At 47.0% G+C, this 21,184-nt stretch overlaps 1 protein-coding gene across 1 annotated transcript in view; it reads right to left on the bottom strand.

Annotated features, from left to right (window-relative positions):
- SNPH (syntaphilin) overlaps nucleotides 1-14,164 on the bottom strand; it is a 36,109-nt gene extending 21,945 nt beyond the window's left edge. Inside the window, exons 1-2 of the mRNA XM_047852303.1 lie at nucleotides 14,074-14,164; nucleotides 13,720-13,827 (exon numbers count right to left, since the gene is read on the bottom strand). The gene's annotated coding sequence lies outside the window, so the exon portion shown is untranslated. The remainder of the gene's footprint in view (nucleotides 1-13,719; nucleotides 13,828-14,073) is intronic.
- Between the last annotated feature and the right edge of the window lie 7,020 nt (nucleotides 14,165-21,184).

The following is a 21,184-nucleotide window of genomic DNA, read 5'->3' as shown; positions in this document are numbered from 1 at the left end:
AAAATCCAGTTCGTTGTCCCAACTACTCCTAATCCTGACAGCAGCCCCCGGAGAAAGATGAAGGAAACAGGACTATAGTTGATCCTCATTATCTGCGGATTCTGTATTTGCAAATTCACCTACTCGCTAAAAATGATTTGTAACACCCACAGTCAACACCCACAGTTCTTTTACGGGAGGGGTGGAAAATGTCAGTTTCCTTGATGTGTAACTTCCCAGCTGGGGTGGAAGGCAACCTTGTTTCACTTCTTATACTGCAAACAAGTGTCCTCTTTGTGCCACGTTTTTCACATTTTGGGGCTTTTTGTTGGTGACTTTGCTGTTTAAAATGAAAACAGTGTAAGTGCTGAAAAACCGTCTAGTGTTCCTGGGCACAAGAAGGCTGTGATGTGCCTTTTGGGAAAATACGTGTGTCAGATGAGCTTTGATCAGTATGAATTACAGCGCTGTCCGCATGAGTTCGATGGGCATGAAATCAACAGCTGACACTAACGAAGGTGTCTTTAGACAGAAACACACACAAAATGAGGTTCAGTATTGATCTGTTGATGAAAACGGTGTGACCGGAGGCTCGCAGGAGCCTCGCCCTGTGTTCTCCCTCAGGAACAATGGTTCAGTATTCACTAATTCAGGGTTTGCAGTGGCTTCACAGAACATACTACTGCAAATAACAAGAGTTGACTATACTAAACCCAGCCATCCAGTGCACAGTTCTGCACACAATAGGTCTAGCTGTGGCTATGCACAAGCATGTACACGCAGACCCACTCGTGTGTGTGTGCTCTGCTCCATGTACTAAACACTGCCATTAGCACCAGCACTGGCAGGTCCCCTCCGAGGAGTGTAATGACCGCATTCAGGAGCTCGAGAGGTAGAACCAGATGCTCCCGGATCCAAATCCCAGGGCAGCTGGGAGTTGTGTGCCTTCATGCTGGTCACACCCAACTTCCTTGTAGATGATACGGGAGGTTAATCAGTGTCCTGATGATAAAGAGAGGTTGTGCGGGACAACTGCCAAGCACATAAGCCACAGCTGGGATACAGTATCCAGCAGGCAGCAGGGCAGAGCCTTTTAAAGCCCATGTATTTGCCTAGGGCAGGTAAGGGGGCCCAGGAGAGCCACTTAGGGCCACCTCCTCCTGAGCAGACTGGCCTTCCTCCTCTTACAGACCTGGACATCATTCTGCCTAGTATGATCTCCAGGAGCATTTGTAGACTAGGAGTCCAGGAGTCAGAGGGTCAAAGCCAGAAGGTACCCAGGGGCAGGGGACTCCAGAGGTCCCAGACTGGCAGCCCAAAGGCCATATCATGCCTATAGACCACTTTCCCTCAGCCTGCACGTGTATGTATTTTAATGAGTCAACATTAATAAATCGAGACATTTCGTATTTTAAAAAATCCGGATCTCTGTCTTGTCTTATGCCACCCAAAAGATCTTGCCTCTCTGTGTCTGCATTCCTGCACGGCACTGACCGGCTGAGGCTGGGAGGTGGCAACTTTTCGCTAGTGTTCGTATCAGTGCCTTTGTACTTACACCTGGACTGTTTTTTGCTTGTTAGCTGCCTAGCCCTGGAGTTTGGAACCTCTGGTCTAGTCCAATCTCACTTGACAGGATCTGAACTCAAGGGTGGGTGGTACTTGCCCAAGCCCCCAGGTAAATCAGTGGTGGTGCTAGGACTTGAACCCTAGACCTGCAGCTCTGAATCCAGGGCACTGAGATGCCCAAGGAGGCTGGGGACGTGGAACGGGGAACTGGGGTGAGGGGGGAAGGAAAAGGCTGCTGGGGCCAGAGGGGTAAGGCAGAGAACACCAGCTCTGGCTGCAGTCGGCAGAAAATTCTCTTCTTCCCACCTGCTGGCAAACACCGACCTTCCCTACCCTGTAAGATAAACTCCTGCACGGGCTCTGTTGACACAGTGTTCTCAGGTGTCCCTCTACCTGTCCTGTCCCACCCCCCAGCTCTCCCACCCCTGCCTCAAAGGCAAAGATTTTCATAATCATGGGGGGGGGGGTGGCGGGGGGGCATGTGGAGCCAGAGGTGGGTGGGGGGAGTGCTTTGTCCTAGGGCAAAACCTAGTTCTTAGCAAAGGACTGACCGCGAGCTTTAGCTTCCTTATCTGTAAAATGGGGGTTTCAATTGTGAAGATTTCATTAGATAATGCACAGGAAGAGTCTGGCGCATACCTCCCAGTGAACATTCGCTTCTTTCCCCTATCTTATAAACCAAGGGCCTGGAGACAAGTGAATGATTCGTTCCAAGAAGGTCACAAAATGAAAAGGGACTCCCTTAGCTCCCATGGGGTAATTTTAAAAGGTTAGATATAGTTACATTTGTGAAAATATTTATTATAGCTATAAAAGTAGCACACACTTAAAAAAAAAAAAACCCTCCAGTTTTGTTGTTCAAAGAGGAGCCCCTGATTAGTTTCACTGCTGCTTCTTCCAGTCTTTTTCTTTTTGCTTTTTTTCTTTTTAAAAAATTTTTTTTAACATTTATCTATTTTTGAGACAGAGAGAGAGCATGAACAGGGGAGAGTCAGAGAGAGAGGGAGACACAGAATCGGAAACAGGCTCCAGGCTCTGAGCTGTCAGCACAGAGCCCGACGCGGGGCTCGAACCCACGGACCGCGAGATCATGACTTGAGCCAGAGTCGGACGCTTAACCAACTGAGCCACCCAGGCGCCCCTCTTCTAGCCTTTTTCTAAGCAGAGGGGAAAAAAATGTCTTTTAGGGGAGGTGGGGGTTATTTTTATGTAGTTATAACCCTGGTGTGTATGCACCTTTGTATCTTTTAAAAATTTAACATAGCTTAAGAATTGCCTGTGCCATGGCATATTCTTAATAAAAAGTTCTGTTTTTAAAATATTTTCTTTTTTTTAAAGTAATCTCTACACTCAATATGGGGCTCAAACTCACAACCCTGAGATTAAAAGTCGCACACTCCCCCCACTGAGCCCGCTGGGTGCCCCTATAAAGAGTATTTTATGGGCTGCATGATTTTCCATTTCATGGGTCATCATGGTTAACTTCTTCCCTTGTTGAATATTTAGTCTTTCTCACTACCAAAAAGAATGCTCCAACGGATACCTTTGTGCATAATTGTTTTTCTGTATTTTGAACTACTTCCTCAGGATAGATCCCCAGTGGTGGGTTTATAGCGTCAACGGATACGCTGCCAAACTGCTTTCCTAACGGGCTGAGTTACCAGATTCTCCCACCCATAACACATGCACATTGGCTGTGCTTCCCATTTGACAAAACCACTGGCACTGAGCTCTGTCTCCTAAAAGGCAAGACGTTCAAGCTCAAACACGGGAATTATCCAGGGTGATTCTTCTGAGTCTCTTCGGCTTTGGGGCAAGTAGGGTCACCCCCAGTGGCAAGGGGGTGGGGTTAACTCCCGGAGAGACGTAGCTCAAAAGTAGCCTAGCTCCAAGCAGGACTGAAAGCAAGTCCCCCAGAGCCTCTCCCATGTCCCAAGCACAGCACCCCTTACCCGTGTGGCAGCTCTGGCAGGCCCCTTTAGTCAGTGTCCACCTAGCACCTGCCTGCTGTGTGCTGGGTCCTTGAATGGTCCCAGCACTCAGATCCTGTTGGTGAAGGGCTGGGTTCAGGAGGGAGTAAGTCCCTCTCCAGAACTCAGGAGGAGGTAGCTGTGAGCAGGGCTCTGAAGGATGAGCTGCCTGTGCAGAAGCATTCCGGATGCAGTGCGAGGTGGGGGCCAGCATTATGGAGGCGTGGAGGAGGTGGTGGTGAAGGAGGAGATAATGGTAGAGGAGGGGGAAGAGGAGGAGAGGGGAGAGGAGGAGGGAGATGGGAAGGAGGAAGAGGAGGAGAAGAGCTACAGGGGTAGGGGCCCAGGGGAGTAGAGAGGGAGGCTGGGTGCTGGGGGAGGGCCTTTCACACCTCTGGGTTCTGAGCAGAGGAATGACAAGGCTGGGATTATCTTATGGAAGCTAATGCTGTACCAGCTCTGCGGGGAATGGGCTAGAAAGAGGAGGAGAGGCACCAGGAGACCCTAGATGGACGCAGGGGAGAGGGAATGAGAGAGGCAAAGATGGCTTCCAGAGAAACTGAGGACAGAGGCTCCTCGAGGCCCAGAAGGGAGGGGCTGTGGGGAAGGAGGGCGAGGGGAGAAAAGTGATGGTGCCCAGGCATCTGGGAAGGTCAGGGGCGATAGACACTAATCCTGCCTACCCAGTGTTCAGTCTCCCCCTTAGTCACAGAACCCTGTTGTGGTTCCGGGGTGGTGGTACACCCAACTTAACCCGCACAAGCCTGGAGGGTGGCAGGGGCAGTTCTGGGAGCGGCAGCACCCGGCCTGGGCTTGCGAATGTGGCTGCGGTCGCTTAGCCCTCAAGGGCCCAGAGACAAGCGGGCATCATGCCTCCAGTGGCTCGGGTCTTCCCAGATGCCAGGAGCAGAGTGGACTCCGAATCGAGGCCTAGCAGACACGTGCTGAAGGAAGTCAGGCCAGGCCACCAAATAGATGACCCAGAAGTCCTGAGAGCCCCATGAGGTCGGTCAGTCTGGGTACAGGAAAAATGGCCCTGAGAGGGCTCCACGGTCCATCTCTCCTGGGACACAGCCTGGCACAGAGTCGGGAGCCAGGACATGCAGCTCTGCCACCGACTGAGTCACAAACCTAAGGGCACGGCTCTCTTGACCCGTTGGGACCTCAGTCTCCCCATCCACAAAATGGCGATAATACCCCCTCTCTGATGGAGCTGCTGTGATGTCCCAGGATCTGCCTTCCTTGTCGGCCTGCTTCCCATCACATCTTCTTCCTAACCATCTCCCCTGAGCTCACCCTGTGGGCTCATGCTTTCGCTTATGCGGTGCCCTCTGCCTAGAAAACCCTTCCAAGCTCTCCGCCTACTTGTCTTCCAAGTTCAATTCAAGCATGGATGTCTGTGTGTAACTTCATGGGAGACAGGGTTCATGCTCCCTCCTGGGTGGTCCCTTGCACACGCTCCCTTCAGAGCCCTTCTTCCACCAACAGGACATAGGCTATTTGCACACATGGTCACCTGTGGACCACAATCTTCTGTTTTTTTGAGGGTTTCTAAGAGCCCCCCCCTCCCCCCCCCCCCCCCCCCCCCCCCCGCCCAGCCACAGGCATCTGGCATAAGCAGCATGTGGGCTGCCGGCTAGTGGTCAGAGGGCTCTGGCACAAGAGGCGACGATGCCCTCAACCAGGCACCACTCAGCCCCGAGCAGAGCAGGAAAGGTCAGCACAGCTCCAGCCCGCACATGCCCACACCTGGCCCAGTGTGAGGTCAGCAAACCTTCCTCCTCCTCTGCCTCCCAAAGGCCTTTGGATGGCAACAGACGGTGCTAACACTGCTCTGTGTCCTTGGAGTTGGGACGGTCAGCTAGAGAACTCAACTGGCCTCTTGCTCACGAGCTGTGTCCACCTTATAGACAGCTGAGGGATGCTCAGAATTACCTGACTTGCCTAGGGTCAAGGAACAAGAGGCATAAAGTACCGCACCGTGGGCCCTCTTCCTCTTGAGATCAGATGTCATGCCCCATGGGCGTCCCTCAGGGACTGAGAAGCTGTTGAGATGTGTGACCTTTAAGAACCTCTAGGAGCCGTCCTTCTGGATTCTCCATACAGTGCAGAAGAATCCCTCAGAAGTAGGGGACCCACAGGAAGCCAGTCTCCCTGTGAGTCTCTCTCTCTCTCTCTCTCTCTCTCTCTCTCTCTCTCTCTCACCCACACGTGCACATGCACACCGAGTCTGAAACCCCCACTGGGCCCTCTAGGGCAAGACACAAATTGGGAGAAAATATTTGCAGAATATGTATTTGACAAAGAACTTGCATCCAGAACGGATGAAGAACTCTCACAGCTCAGTAATAAGACCAACAACCAAATGATTAAATCTTTAACCGTGGGCCAAACGTCTGAACAGAAACTTCACCAAAGAAGATGCCCGGATGGCAGATAAGCACACAAAAAGATGTTCAACATCATTGGTCATTAGGAAAATGCAAATTAAATCCATAAAGAGAGACCACTGCACACCTGTTAGAATGGTTAAAATTTAAAAGACTGATCATACCAAGGTGCCTGGGTGGCTCAGTTGGTTAAGTGTCCAACTTCGGCTCAGGTCATGATCTCACAGTTCATGGGTTCGAGCCCTGCGTCGGGCTCTGTGCCGACAGCTCAGAGCCTGGAGCCTGCTTCGGATTCTGTGTCTCCCTCTCTCTCTCTGCCCCTCCCCTGCTCACACTCTGTCTCTCCCTCTCTCTCAAAAATAAATAAACAGTAAAAAAAATTGTTTTTAAAGACTGATCATACCAAGTGCTGGTGAGAATGTGGAACTGGAACTTTCATACACTGATGGTGGGATTGTAAACCCAGAGTGGGGGTATAACCACTCTGGAAACACTTGGGAAGTTTCTTAAGGAGTTAAATATATATTTGCCAAACGATCCAGCCATTCTACTTCATTCCTAGGCATTATCCATACAAAGACTTACATGCAAATGTTCACAGCAGCTTTGTTTGTAATAGTAAAAAACTGGGGAAAAAAAACCAAACAATTGTCCATCAGCAGATGAAGGGATACACTAATCGTGTTTTTTCCTTTATCTATATACTTGAATACTACTCAGCAATAAAAAGGAATATATTGATATGCAAAACATCATGAATCCTAAAATAATTATGCTGAGTGAAAAAGTCAGACCCCTCCCCCCACAAAATCACATACTGTATGATCCCATTTATATAAAATTCTAGAAAATGCAAAGTCATCTATAGTGATAGAAAGCATATCAGGGGTTGTTGGGGGATGGGGGAGGTATGAGAGGGAGGAATATTACAAAGGGGCAGGAGGAACCTTTTCAAGATGATGGGTTTATTCATTATGTTAATTGTGATGATGATTTTAGGGGTTACATGATGTCAAAACCTACCAAATTGTAGACTTTAAATACATGCAGTTTGGGGCTCTATGCTGACAGCTCAGAGCCTGGAGCCTCCTTCAGATTCTGTGTCTCCCCCTCTCTCTGCCCCTCCCCTGCTCATGCTCTGTCTCTCAATAATAAATAAATGTTAAAATTTTTTTTTTTTTTAAATATGTGCAGTTTGTTGCATGCTGCCTTCAATAAAGTTGGAAGAAGGAGAGAGGGGAAGGGGCCGGGGAAAGAGGAGGAGCACACGGGAGTCTTTCTTAGGATGCCAGGCACACACACGGACACACACATGCAGACACTGAGTATGAAACTGCTGCTTGGCCTCTAAGAGTCTCTCAACCCAGGATTCCATCTAAAAGCTACTTGTCATTTGCTCAATGCTTTTCCAGAGTCCTCCCCGTGTGCCTGGCTTGAGCTGGGCACCAGGGGTTCAGAGATGAAGCAAACCCAGTACTTGCTCTAGGAAGTTCATTCTTTGCTCAAGGAAGTCCATTCTGGAGCAGATTTCCCAGAATTCAACCCACACACTTAGCCACACGCCTCAAGCACACCAGCCGGGTTCCCTTCACACCTCCCCTGAGGTCTTTCTCTGCTCTAGGCTTCCTCCACAAGCAGAGGCCAGCTTTTCCTCTGTGCTGGCCAGGCGGCAGGGCTGTCTGTGGAGACACCGCTAGCTGTCTAGACCTCAGCACAGCCCAAGCAGAAAGCGGCGGACCTGGGCTGCAGGGCTGGCGTGACTTCCGCAGAACGGTACCTGCCCCTCCCTCTGAGGGGCTGCCAGAAGCGTCTCCTGACGCCTGTCTCTCTAGGGTGGCTTCTGTGCCAGGCCTCACAGGCCGTCAGCCAAGTCCCCTCCTTCTGAGGCTGCAGACCAAGCTTCCAGAGACCCTGTGGCTGGGAGGCCCGGCCAGCGCCAGCTTCAAGGGGGCAGTCTGGAGGCCTCAGGCCCTAGAGACGCGATCCTGACAGAGCTGCTGAAAGGGACACAGTTATGGCCTTTGAAGCTGTGGGCCCAGAAGCAGATCACAAACTGCCAAAGTTAAGGACGCCATATGCCCTGACCCAGGCCTGCTGTTCCAGCCTTGTTTCCCTTCTTTGCCCTCACTCTGGAACTTTACATGAGAGGCACAGAGGGACAGCCTGCCGCAGACACATTTTAATATGCGCACTTAAAAATGTTGCCTGGTTGGCCGCATTCTAAAAACAAGGGAGATCACAAACATCCCATTTCTAGCTTATAAATCAGAAGGCCTGCAAACACCAGACCCACTCTCTTGCCTGGGAAGGGTGGCAGGAGCAGGCCAGCAGCCACCCTCTTCCAAACAAGCACTTTCCAGTTTGCTGCAGTCCCTGAACAGCCCAACGGACCTGTTTTGCCTCTGTCGATAACTGCCCTCGAGGCCCCTTGCCTCACACATTTGATTCTGGCATACAGACCTCCTAATGACCTTATGAGGTAGACGGCATCATGTCCCCATTTTACAGAATAGGAAACAGAGCAGCGTGGCTCCAAAGCCAAACACAAGAACACTGGTCGGTGACTAAATGAGTGAACCGTGGACCGTACTCTTTTTAATAAAGCAAAATGTATTTACTTTGAAGGCATACCTTTTTTTCCCCCCTGATATTATATAGTCTCCTTACTCTGGGGACAGAGGTGTTAAAATGTTCCTCCTTTCACTCTACGGCAGCGATAGTAAACAGAAATCTCTTTAAGTGTCACTTGAACGGCCTTGATCTTTGAAATCTAAGTGTGAGAAGCACTGCTCTGCTATATAGCCTGCTTCTGCCATTTCTCCTGGTTCAAAAGAAGAAGAAGAAGAAGAAGAAGAAGAAGAAGAAGAAGAAGAAGAAGAAGAAAGAAAAAGCAAAAACCCCACCTCTATCGGCATCTCATCCTATCTTTGAAGAGTTGGCTTTTGAACTGAGCATTCCCCAAACCTTCTCTGTCCAGCAAACCCACAGAGCATTTGTTCATGCCTCTTGTTATATTTATCTCATTCTTCCTCAAGTTACGGTTATCTATATCCTACCCACTCTTGCACCCCCTAAAGCAGTGACAGAACAGAAGAAACTGCTGAATTGTTGGCCAGTCAGCGCTTCAAGAGAACCCCACCTCTGCCTGGCATTTTGTAGGTGGGGAAGAGCAAAGGGCCTGGCCTCAGGCCACCCAGGGAGTTGACAGCAGAGCCGAGGTGAGGACGGGAGTCTCCCGATGCCTCGGTGCTGGCTTTCTTTCCACTTCTTTCCACTTCACCAGGCTGCTTCCCAGAAATTCCCTTCTGCTTGGCTCAGCACCTCAATTCAGAGGACAGTGCTGAGCATGTGACAAACACTTCATGAATCTCTGTCCATTAGGAGGTGCAAAGCAGCCAGGAGAACACAGGCCTCCTCCTCTCCAAGGGCTCTCAGCTCTAGCTTCATATCACCTGCATCAAGCCTTCACTCAGCGTGAGCTGCCCATCAAATGAAGAAATGGCCCTCTGGCCCCTGGTGACCTGGATGTAGAAAGACCCCATATGGCTCAGGAATACAGTCCCAATTAGGCCAGAGTTATGATCCCAGCCCTGCTGAGTAACCTTGGGGAAATCCTTCACCTCTCCAGGTGTCAGGTGCTTCAGACAGGTGGAAAGCTGAGAATAGATATGAAGAATTCCCCAAGCCTACTGGCTTGGTTATTCAGCACTAGACAGGCTTTCCAAGAGGAATTTCAGAGTCCTTTCTCTAGAGTGTCTTAAGGACAGGAAAGGTTCTCGTCCACCTGGGACAAATGGATTATTCCATTAGAGCTGTGCCAGAGTGAGCTTGAATGGCTCCCCCCTGCCCCCAGACTCTGTCGCCACATTTTGTGTTGCTGGGGTCAAAAGCCACCATATCTTTTTCTTTTTTTATGTTTTATTTATTTTTGAGAGCAAGAGAGCATGAGCAGGGAGGGGCAGAGAGAGAGAGAGAGAGAGAGACAGAATCCCAAGCAGGCTCCAGGCTCCGAGCTGTCAGCACAGAGCCTAATGAGGGGCTCGAACTCACAGACTGCGAGATCATGGCCCGAGCTGCAGTCGGATGCTTAACTGACTGAGTCACCCAGGCGTCCCAAAAGCCAACATATCTTTAAAGCAGTTTGGAACTGCCCTAAGCTGGATGGATGAGGATGATGCTGATTCACAAACTCAATTCAGAAAACAAGGACACGACAATGGCATCATCTCTATAAAGCCTTCCTGATCCACTGAACAGGAAAGATCATCTCCCCTCTCTGACACCCCACTATATACCATTATCAGTCCACAACCCAGCTCCTAGACGGTTTATCACACCTACATGTTTAGATGTTTGTCTCCTACTTAGACATCGGTTTCTTGAAATGAGGGATCACCTCTTCCTCTTTCCTGTACCCCATGCACTTAGCCCAGGGCCTGGCTAAGAAACCATAAACGAACGCTGAACCATGTTTAGCTAGACAAGGAAGCCCTCCCACCTCTATTCTGGGACAAGGTGGCATTTAGTTCTTTTAGAGCCCACAGATGCATCCAGTCCATCTGCAGGATGGGAACGCCGATTTTCAGAGGGACACTGGCTTACCCAAAGTTATTCAGTTGACGAGAGGGCTCAGACTCGAAGCAACCCTTTTGACTCTCAGTACAGTGTGCTTCCAGCTCTTTCTCAGCCTCTCCAACACATTAGCTGTGTAACTCTGGGCAAGGCTCTTTGTCTCTCTGCCCTGGCTTTCTCTTTGTGAAATGGGTAAAAACCATAATGGGATTGTCTCAGGGATAAAACAGAGCACAGCACACAGGGAGCACTCAAAAAGCGTGTCTGTTGTGACTGTCATTCATGATCAGCCCTTCTCCTCAGGGAAAGGGCACCCACCACCCATCAGCAGAGCAGGGCTCAAGGTGAAAGGAAGTCTTCCCAGCCCCGACCTATACACAAGTTCAAGCAGCAAGTTCCCTGCAGTCATCAGTTTGGGGAAGGGCCTGATCTCCGCCCAAGAGCACACACAACTCACAGGGATGGCGGCAAGGTATGTATGCGGAGGCAGCGAAACCTTTGGAAGAGCATGCTCTTCCGTGTCAGACAGACCTGGTGTCAGGTAACATGCTGCCCTTCCTGGCTGTGCCATCTTGGCAGCCACTCTCTCTAAGTCTTGGGCTCCTCATCCTTCAAATAGGTATAATTTGTTATGAGGATCATCTGAGGTAGGTAATGGCCTGGTACTCCATAGATGATACTAAGAGTAATAATACTTGTCCCATTTTTATTTAACCAAATGCATGCGATAAAATGTCCAAACCAGAAAGGGCCTTAAGGATCCAGGAGCCCAGTCCTGTCACGTTATAGCCGGGGACCCAGAGGTCGTGGTTGGCCAAGGTCACACAATGGGGCGGTGGTGGAGTGAGCCAGGACTGGGGTCTCCGGATTTTCTACTGCATGTCCATTTTGGCCCACTCGATTCTCCTCATCTGTTCCTCCCATCCCTCCCGCCCCCCACCCCCCAGCACAGCGAGGGAAGAGTCACGTTCTTTCCAACCCTCTTCCTTTCACACTCATCTGAAACCAGCCAGCGCTATCTGCTTGCCAACGTCACAGTTCTCCCAGGCACACGGGGCCCCTTCCAGCCTTGAGGAGAAGGTAAAACAATTGCTGGCTACTGGCAATAGCAATAATAACAGTATTAGTAATTAACAGTGATAATAATGGCAACCAACAACCTGCACAGTGCCCTGTGCTTAACAGTGTTTTTCCTACAAACGTCTGCACATTCCACAGTTTCTCCCTAACCTCGTTGGCTTAGGGGCATAACTGCCTCAAACTTATTCAACACTTCCTGAGCACCTACTTTGTACCTAGCCACAGGCTAGAGGTTAGAGACGGAGAGGACAAAGATGAGGCCTCTGTTGGGAGGAGTTCACGATCTAACGGGGATTTAGGGCAGGTGGGGACATAACTTCACTTGGCCCAAATGATGCAGCCACAAAATGCCCTGCCCCAGCCTATGGGGAGCCTTCTTTATCACGATGCCAAGGGGCACAGTGTATCTGTGGAATGAATGGGAGCAAGAAAGGGCGAGGCCTAGGCTGGAAAGGACAGCAGGAGGAAAAACAAAGAATAGAAAGTCCAGACACCAAACACTCGATTGCCTGTCTCAGAGAGGTTCTAGTGGGAGACTCCAGGGAGGGCAAGAGAGCAGCAATAGGACCCGTATGGAATCAGGAGGCCTCGGCCCCTGACCCCTGCCAGCACACAAGATTCTGATGCTTCTTGTCCCTTAGGGACTTTGCCCTCAGATGCCAAGATTTTCCAAACCCAGTGCTGGGGTATATATGTCTCCTTGGGACCATCATTCGCTAGAATGATGTCACAGCCCTTGCAGTGGAAATGTTTGTACCTCCTGGTTGCTTCCTAGGCCCTCAGCCCAACACACTCCAGCATTCATTATCCCCTGGCAGGGACGCCATCCGCAGGGATGTGGAAGAGATTGGCAGGGTGGGGGAGGGGGAGAGAAGAGGCTAAAAGCAGCCACCCCTCCCCTCTTCCTCCAGTCTATCTCTCAAGTCCTGAGTCCCTGAAAACCTACTATGTGCCAGGCACAGGCACTATTTTAGGTGCTTTCATATACATCTCATTTCATCATCCCATCGACCTACTCAGGCATGTATGCCTCTTCCCAGATGTGCAGATGAGGAAACTGAAGCTTGGGGGTGGGAAGTAACTCGAGGAAGGTCACGCCAGTGACAGCGTAGGGATATCAATATAGGACTGTCTGATGCCTCCGGTTCCACGAGGCTCACAAGGTCATGTTTCACTGGAGAAGTCCACAGTTGAAAGAGACCAATTGAGGAAACCCCAGTTATTTCATAAACCCAAGTTTAAATTCTGGGTTGCTCTGGTAGAGAGATCCCTGACATGTCAGAGCTACCTGAGTGGCACGTGACAACCACACAGACCATCTAATCCAACTCCTGCATTTAACAGATGAACAGACAGACACCCACGCCTAAAGAATTTTAAGATGGCTACTGGTGGCCTACTAGCAAGCTAAGGGACTACAACCCGAATCTCTGGCACTTTCCCTACACCACCCTGCCTGCAGAGATCACCTTTTCCTGATAAGCTCCTGCAGCCCATCCCACACCGCCAGATGGGCAGAGAAGGCAGAGGAAACAGGCAGCTGTGTGACCAGGCCTCTCCTCAGTCTGTCTGCAGGGTTGAGGAAGAGAATCTGGGGCTTACCAGGCTAGTAGGTGTTCTGCTGAGCGGAAGGAGAGAGCATCCTACCCCATGGAGGGTCCAGAGAGACAGACTCAGATCTCCTGCTTCAGGGGTCATGGGCATGTTTTCCAGACCTACTGCAGGGCCCTGACGCTTCTCAGGGGGGAATGTGGTAAAGAAGCAGTCGTTGGCACTTGACCTTGGGTTGGGTGTGGGGTTCCACCCGTCTCCCACCCCTAGGTACCCTTGCTCCTCCTCAAAAAAGGAAAGGGGCTTAAATATTTGCCAAATGCTGAAAGAGGAAGACATTTAGGAACGGGGCGGTCCCTAGACCTCTCCTAATCGCCCACCTTGGGCATCTTCCCCGCTGCAACCAGCATCCTGTAATTAGTGATTTTCACGGGTTTGGGGCGGGGTGGTGGGGGGGGGGAATGAAGGGAGGGTAAGAATGAGTCACAGTTAACCCCTCCTCGGCCGATGCCCTCTGAGGGATTCTACCGCAGCGGCGGTCGCCAGCGGCCCCCGCCCGCCCGCCGGGTGCAGCGAAGGGCCCCCTCCGGGCTCGGCCGCGGCCTCCTCACCTGAGTCCGCTGGCGCTCCGCAGCCCCCGCCGGCTCGCACCGCTCCGGCCCCGCTTGGCGCAGCGCCTCTGCAGTCGCGGCTGCAGCTGTCTGGCCCGGATCAGCAACCTGCAGCGGAGGGGGGAAAACGCACAGACAGGGGCGGGTGAACGCGGGCGGGGACACCCGAGCCCCCCGCAGCTGACAGCTGGGCCGCCGCAGCCAGAAAGCCTGGAGGGCAGGCTGCCTGCCGGGCGCTCGGTCCTGTCTTGCTCCCCGGCGCGGCCCGCGCCTCCCCTCCCCCCACCCGCACTCGGCACTCGGTGGGAGCAGCTGGGCGGTGGGCCCCGAGGTCCCCGGGGTCGCTGTCATCACCTGCCGAGGCTTCCATGGCTTCGGCTGCCCTGCCCAGGCCGCCGACCTGCTCTCCGGAGCCCCTGCTGGAGGCGGCTCGCCAGGGCTGGGGCTGCCGGGAGGGAGGAAAGGGGAGGGTGAGGTGGATGGAAGGGACCAGCCAGTGGGCGGCTCGCTGGCAGCTGCGTAAGCGGCCCGTCTTCACTTTCCTTCTTAAAGAGATAGTTTGCATCTTGCCTCAGAGGGTGCGGGAGTGGGGGCGCGAGCACGCACGGGGTGGGGTCCTGTCCCACCTACTGTGTACAGCCAGCCTGTGTTTAGAGTTGGGCATTGCGGCCGAGAGGAAAGCACATTGTCTGTCCACTGACAGGCTGTGTGATCCTGGGCAAGTCCCTGCACGTCCCTGGTCCTCAGTTTCCTCACCTGCAACATGGATTGATGACACCGATCTCACTTCCTGGCACGCTGCCGGCTTATGCTAAATAGTAATGGCATCTGGATTCCATTCGGAACATTTTTCACTCCCTCATTTTTCACATCTGAGTACCAGGTTGCTTATTTAATGCGAACAGCATTTGGGCTATGAAGAAAAATGATGGCAAGAATCTTAAGTCTCTGAAAAGTCACGTTTGTCTTTGAAGTATTAAGATGGCGAATCTTTGAAAACATGGAAAGATCATCACAACCTAAATTAAACGTTCATTATACACCTTGTCCCTCTGTGTTCCATCTACTATTGTAAGGGAGACAAGGGGACCACAGGAGACAAAGGGACCTTGAGCACCCTACATGACATAGTGATTTCCTCCTCTCCTACTCCCTTTGCCCTAGTTTTGCTGTATTTCCAGCTAACATATTATATACATACCATTTGTCATTGTCACCCCCGCTAGAACGTACGTGCCATGATGGAAGGAACCCTGCTATATTCCCAGTGCCTAAAGTAGTGCCTAACACATAATCAGGTGCTCAGTAAATATGGACTAAATGAGAGAGAGAGAGCAAGCATACATTGTGCCAGGGCCCGTCTTCCCTAAGAACACTAGGCCTGTTGCCATCCTGGTCTCCTAAAACTCTTTTATCCTTAAATCTCTGTCTACTCTTGGTGAGGCTGAACTTGGTACCCTCTACCTAAGCTGATGGAGAAGCATTTGTATAGTGATTTTACCAATTTTATATCATGACTCTGCAGGACTGGCCTGGTGAGAAATAGTTAATATTTATAATGTACATGAAAAAAACAGTTGCTTTAAATTTAGTGTTACTTTTCAAAGTTAAACCTTTTTCTGGAGCTCATATTTGGGGTAAATCCACCACTCTATAACAATGCCCATAATTTTGAAACATATGCCTATAAATTTTTTTGGCTCTATTTCCCCCTCTATTCCATTAAATTGAATTTTCCTATCAGATGGCCACCATTATGTTATGCTTTGTGGAAAAATATGGCAGAGCAATTGTAGCAGGAATAGGAAATTGTAGTTGAAAAAGCCATGTGAAATAAGGTCTGCTGTCTAAACAAAACAAAAACAAAAACAAAAACAAAAAACAAAAAACTAATGCTGTATTAGCAAGTTAATGCCTAAATTTTATCTGCCCTAAGGCCCACTTAAATTATGTAAGTGACTTCTTTACATTTAAAGCAAAACCAAAGAAAGCCATGCAATTAGTTTGCTTGTCAAGAGATAATTTCTAAGATCCTTATTAAAAAATTATTGTCTGTCCCCATGTTGTTTGTTTGTTTTGTGTGGGGTTTTTGGTGGGGGGAGGTGGTGGCTTGGTACTTAGAAGACTACATTTCCCAGAAACCTCCACAAGGAACTTCCCCAATCAAGAAAGCACCTCCACCCACATTACTTCCACATGGGATGGTGTTATCTAGTGAAGAATTCTCTCCTTAGCATCGTCAGGCATGTGATGGAGAAGAGAGCCAGTAGTTAGTCATAATGTAAATTACAACAAATGAGGGTTTCAAGCATAAACAAATTATTCTAAAGAAATTAGTAGTTTTGTTTGATACTATTTGGGAAATATTTAAATTTGCTGTTTCAAAAGCAATTTTGGTTCCAGTTCTGGGTAAACACACTGCTCCTACGGAATGCAGTGATAAAACCTGAATGAGTAGCAGCTACTTGTGGATTCTGACGAGAAGACACTATCAGGCAAATTGGGGAAGAAGGCCAGAATTTTCTGTACCAGTGAACTAGTAAATTTATCATTTTTGTTTCCTCTGGTATCCCCTGGCCTAATCTTGAAACAGCCCAAATCTGGAATTGGGAAATCAACACAGAGAGAGCTCCCAAAGAATCTCTCTAGTCCTGACCTGAGGATCAGGAGAGGAGACCCCTTAAGCTCAACGTGAGTGATGGAAGACAAGTTTTCTTTTCTTTTTTAATCTTTTCTCCATTGTCTCATGATCCATCTCCCAGGCAATCTTGCAGTGGGGACTGGGCCAACAGGGACCCATATGCCTCAAATTCTGAGGGAGGAGACTTCTCCAATCAGAGTAACTATGGTCTTGAGAGAGGGTGAGGCAAGATGTTTCTTGCCTCCTTCAGTCATCCCATCATTTGGCTCCAGTTGTGGGAGGTGCAATTGTGGGAGGAAGCCAAAAAAACAGAGAAGAGTCCATAAAACTCCAGCTTTCCCGTGAAACCCAAAGAGGAGAAACCAAGGGGCACCTGGGTGTCTCAGTCGGTTAAGCATCCGGCTTCGGCTCAGGTCATGATCTCGCAGTTTGTGAGTTTGAGCCCCGCGTCAGGCTCTGTGCTGACAGCTCAGAGCCTGGAGCCTGCTTCGGATTCTGTGTCTCCCTCTCTCTCTGCCCCTCCCCTGCTCACTCTCTGTCTCTCAATAACAAATAAGCGTTAAAAAAATTTCTGTAAAGAGGAGAAACCAAATAATAACAACAACAATAATAATAAAATAATAATTTTCAGTTACTATTGAAAACTTAAGGAAAAAATCTTGAAAGCAATCAGAGAAAAATGATGTATTAATTATACAGAAAGAATGATTTAAATAACTGGATTTTTCAACCAAAACCATAGATGGCAAGAAAAAAAAATGGAACAAAATGTTTAAATTGTGGAAAGAAAAGATCAGTCAACCAGGATTCTATATCCAGCAAAAGTATCCTTCATGAATAAAGGTGATATAGACATTCTCAGATAAAGGAAAACTAAAAGAATTCATTGTCAGCAGACCTGCTCTGAAGGAACTGTTGAAGAAAATTCTTCAGACAGAAGGGAAATGATATTAGAAGGAAGTGTGGACTATAAAGAAGGAAAGGACAATAAAAATGGTAAAGATCTGGGTAAATTTAGTAGACTATTTTTCCCCTCTTGAATTATTTGAAATAAGTTTGACAGTTGAAAAAAAATTGTAACATAGTCTGATGGGGGCTTCAATATATGTAGACAAGATAATTACAATATAAAGGAGGGAGTGGAAGGGAACTTCTATGATGGTAAAATACGAATTCTAAGTAGAATGTGGAAAGTTAAGTATATATTTCGTAATCCTTGAGATCCTTAAAAATACCTATAACAAAAGATACAGTAAAAAAACAGATAAATTAAAATGGAATTCTAAAAATATGTTCAAATATTCCAAAATAAAACAAGAAGGGGGGGGGACAGAGAAATGAAAAATAGGGGGAACAAATAGTAAACAAATAATAAAATGGTAGATCTGTGTCCAAACATATCAATCTTTACATTAAAAATAAAGTCACCCAAAATGAAACAGATAATACCTCACAACTATTTTTAAAATTGAATTCATAAACATTCCTAAATATAAATCTTCAGATCTGCATCACAATTCATTTGGTGAATTCTACTAAACATTTAAAAAAGAAATAACACTAATTCTACAAATTCTCTTCCAGAAAAATAGAAAAGAGGAGGAAACACTTTCCAAGTGATTTTATAAAGCCAGTATTACCCTGATACCCAAACGAGAAAAAGACAGTTTAAAACAATTTTTTGAACATTTATTTATTATTGAGAGACAGAGCATGAACAGGGGAGGGGCAGAGAGAGAGGGAGACAGGATCTGAAGCAGGCTCCAGGCTCCGAGCTGTAAGCACAGAGCCCGACGCGCGGCTCGAACTCACAAACCACAAGATCATGACCTGAGCCGAAGTCGGACGCTCAACCGACTGAGCCACCCAGGCGCCCTGAGAAAAAGACAGTTTAAGAAAAAACAAATACCCTCATGAACCAATATCCCTCATGAACACAAATGCAAAAATCCTAAATAAAACACTAGCAAATCCATATGAAATCATGCTCAACATCATTAGTTATTAGGGAAATGCAAATCAAAACCATAAGATATCATTTCACATTCACTAAGATAGCTGTAATTAAAACAAAAAAGATAATAACAAGCAAGAACGAGGATTTAAAGAAATTGGAGCTCTCATACATTGCTGATAGAAATGTAAAATGGTGCAACTACTTTGGAAGACAGCTTGACGGTTCCTCAAAAAGTTAAACATAGAGTTATCATATGACCCAGCAATTCCACTCTTAGGTATACATCCAAGAAAGATGAAAACACAGATACACAAAAAACTTATATGCTAATGTTCACAGCAGCACTATTCATAATAGTCAAAAAGTGGGAACCACATATCTACCAACTAATGAATGGATAAACAAAATGTATATCCATATAATGGATTTGGCCATTAAACAGAATTAGGTACAGATACATCCTACAATGTGGATAAACCTTGAAAACTTTATGCTAAATGAACAAAGCCAGATGCAAAAGACCATACACTGCCTGAGAGTTAAAAAGTGCATTAGTGGTTTCCGGGAGTTGTGGGGAAAGAAAGAATGGGGAGTGACTGTAATAAGTATGGGGTTTCTTTTTGAGTTTTGAAAATGTTCTAAAATTAGATAATGGTAATGGCTGCATTCTTGAATATACTAAAAATCATGAAATGAACACCTTAAGAGGGATGAATTCTATGGTATGTAAATTATGTCTCAATAAAGCTGTTAAAATAAATTAGCAAATTGAATCCAGAGATATATCATAGCTAAGTAGAGTTAACCTGGAAATGCAAAACTGTTTAAAAATTCAAAAATCAGTTGGTGTAATTCACCATATTAACGGTCTAAAGAAAAACTTCATCAACCAATCAATCAATTCAGAAAAAGTGTTTAACAAAATTCAACATCGATTCATACATGCACACACACACACACACACACACACACACACAAACCCAACTCTCAGCAAACTAAGAATAGAAAAAATAGAATAGAAAGGAATATCCTCAACCCGATAAAAATTATTCCTCTCTCCCAAAACCAGTTATAGCTAACATCATACAGAATGGTGAAAATGAATGCCTTCTTCCTCACACTGGAAACAGACTGACAAGGAAGAAATGAAACTGTCCTTATTTGTATACAGCATGATTGTCCATGTAGAAAATCCCAAGGAGTCTATAAAAGACCAACTCCTAAAACTAATTTTTTAAGTTTAGCGAAGTCACATGAATGACAAAATTATGGAGATAGAGAACAGATTAGTAGTTGTCAGAAACGAGGGTGGAAGGTAGGGAAGCAGGTGGCTGTGGCTTCAAAAGGGTACGAACAAGTGATCCTTGTGATGGAATTATTCTGTTTCTTGACTGTGGTGGTGGTCACATGAAGCTACATATGTATTAAAGTACATAGAACTAGGGGTGCCTGGGTGGCTCAGTCAGTTAGGCGTCCGACTTCAGCCAGGTCACGATCTCGCAGTCCGTGAGTTCGAGCCCTGCGTCCAGCTCTGGGCTGATGGCTCGGAGCCTGCAGCCTGCTTCTGATTCTGTGTCTCCCTCTCTCTCTGCCCCTCCCCCGTTCATGCTCTGTCTCTCTCTGTCTCAAAAATAAATAAAACGTTAAAAAAAATTTAAAAAAAATAAAGTACATAGAACTAAATACACACAAATAGTGCATGTAAAACTGGTGAAGTATGAATAAGGTGAATGGACTGTATCAGTGTCAGTTTCCTATGATAGTGTACTAAAATTATGCAAAAATTGGGGGAACTGGGTAAAGGTTATACAAGTCTTTCTGTATTATTTTTTACAACCACAATTATGTCAAAATAAAAGGTAGCAAAGGGTCAATTGTAAATCTCATACTGCTAGTGCGAGTCCAAAAAGGTACATCCACTCTGGAAAACAACCTGATAATTTCTTATCAAGTTAAACATGCGCTTACCATATGACCCAGCAATCTCACTGCTAGATATTTATCCAGAGAAATACACTTATGTTCACACAAAAACTGTACAAGAGTATATTAAGCAGCTCCATTCATAATTGCCAAAAACTGAAAACAACTTCAATGTCTTCCAGGGGGTAAATGGATAAATAAACTGCTATATCCAGACACCAGAATACTACCCAGCAATAAACAGTACCAAACCACTGATACATGCAACCGCTTGGAGAAATCTCAAAGGCATTATATTGAACGAAAGTTTCAAAAAGGTTACATATTATAGGATTCCACTTATATAACATTAAAAAAAAAACCCAAAACTATAGTCATGTAAACGAGTGGTTGCAGGAGTTAGGATGCGGGAAGGCAGTGATTACAAAGGGATAACACAAGGGAATTTTTTGGGTGATGTTACTGTTGGTATCCTGATTGTAGTGGTGGTTACAGGAATCTGGACATGTGTTAAAATTCACAGAACTATGTGCCAAAATGAAAAAGTCAGTTTTTCTATATGTTAATTTAAAAAATAAAAGACTTTTTTTTTTGGATTTTAAATCATGTATCTTTAGAAGAATAAAAGACATTTTTAAAATATTTTAAATTTTTAAAGGTTTAAAAATTTGACATTTCAATATTATAATTAATACATTCAAAGAGGCCATTTAGGATTTCATTTGCAGGAAGATAACAAGGAGATTTAAGAGAGTACTATCAGCTTCACTTCATAGAACACTATGGAGCTCACAGAGCATTATATGAAAATTCCCTAACTCAAACTTGAACTAAGAAAAAAGAAAAACAATGGTTTTAATGTAAAAAATGCTCAGTAAACACCAAGTAAAAGAACATTTATTTTAACGACCTTTACTTGAATTGTAGCTGCAGGCAACGTGCTG

Source organism: Prionailurus viverrinus, chromosome A3 (genome assembly GCF_022837055.1).
Source record: "Prionailurus viverrinus isolate Anna chromosome A3, UM_Priviv_1.0, whole genome shotgun sequence".
Classification (NCBI taxonomy): domain Eukaryota; kingdom Metazoa; phylum Chordata; class Mammalia; order Carnivora; family Felidae; genus Prionailurus; species Prionailurus viverrinus.
The sequence above is the reverse complement of the archived record's forward strand: the minus strand, read 5'-3'. Positions and strand labels throughout refer to the sequence as shown.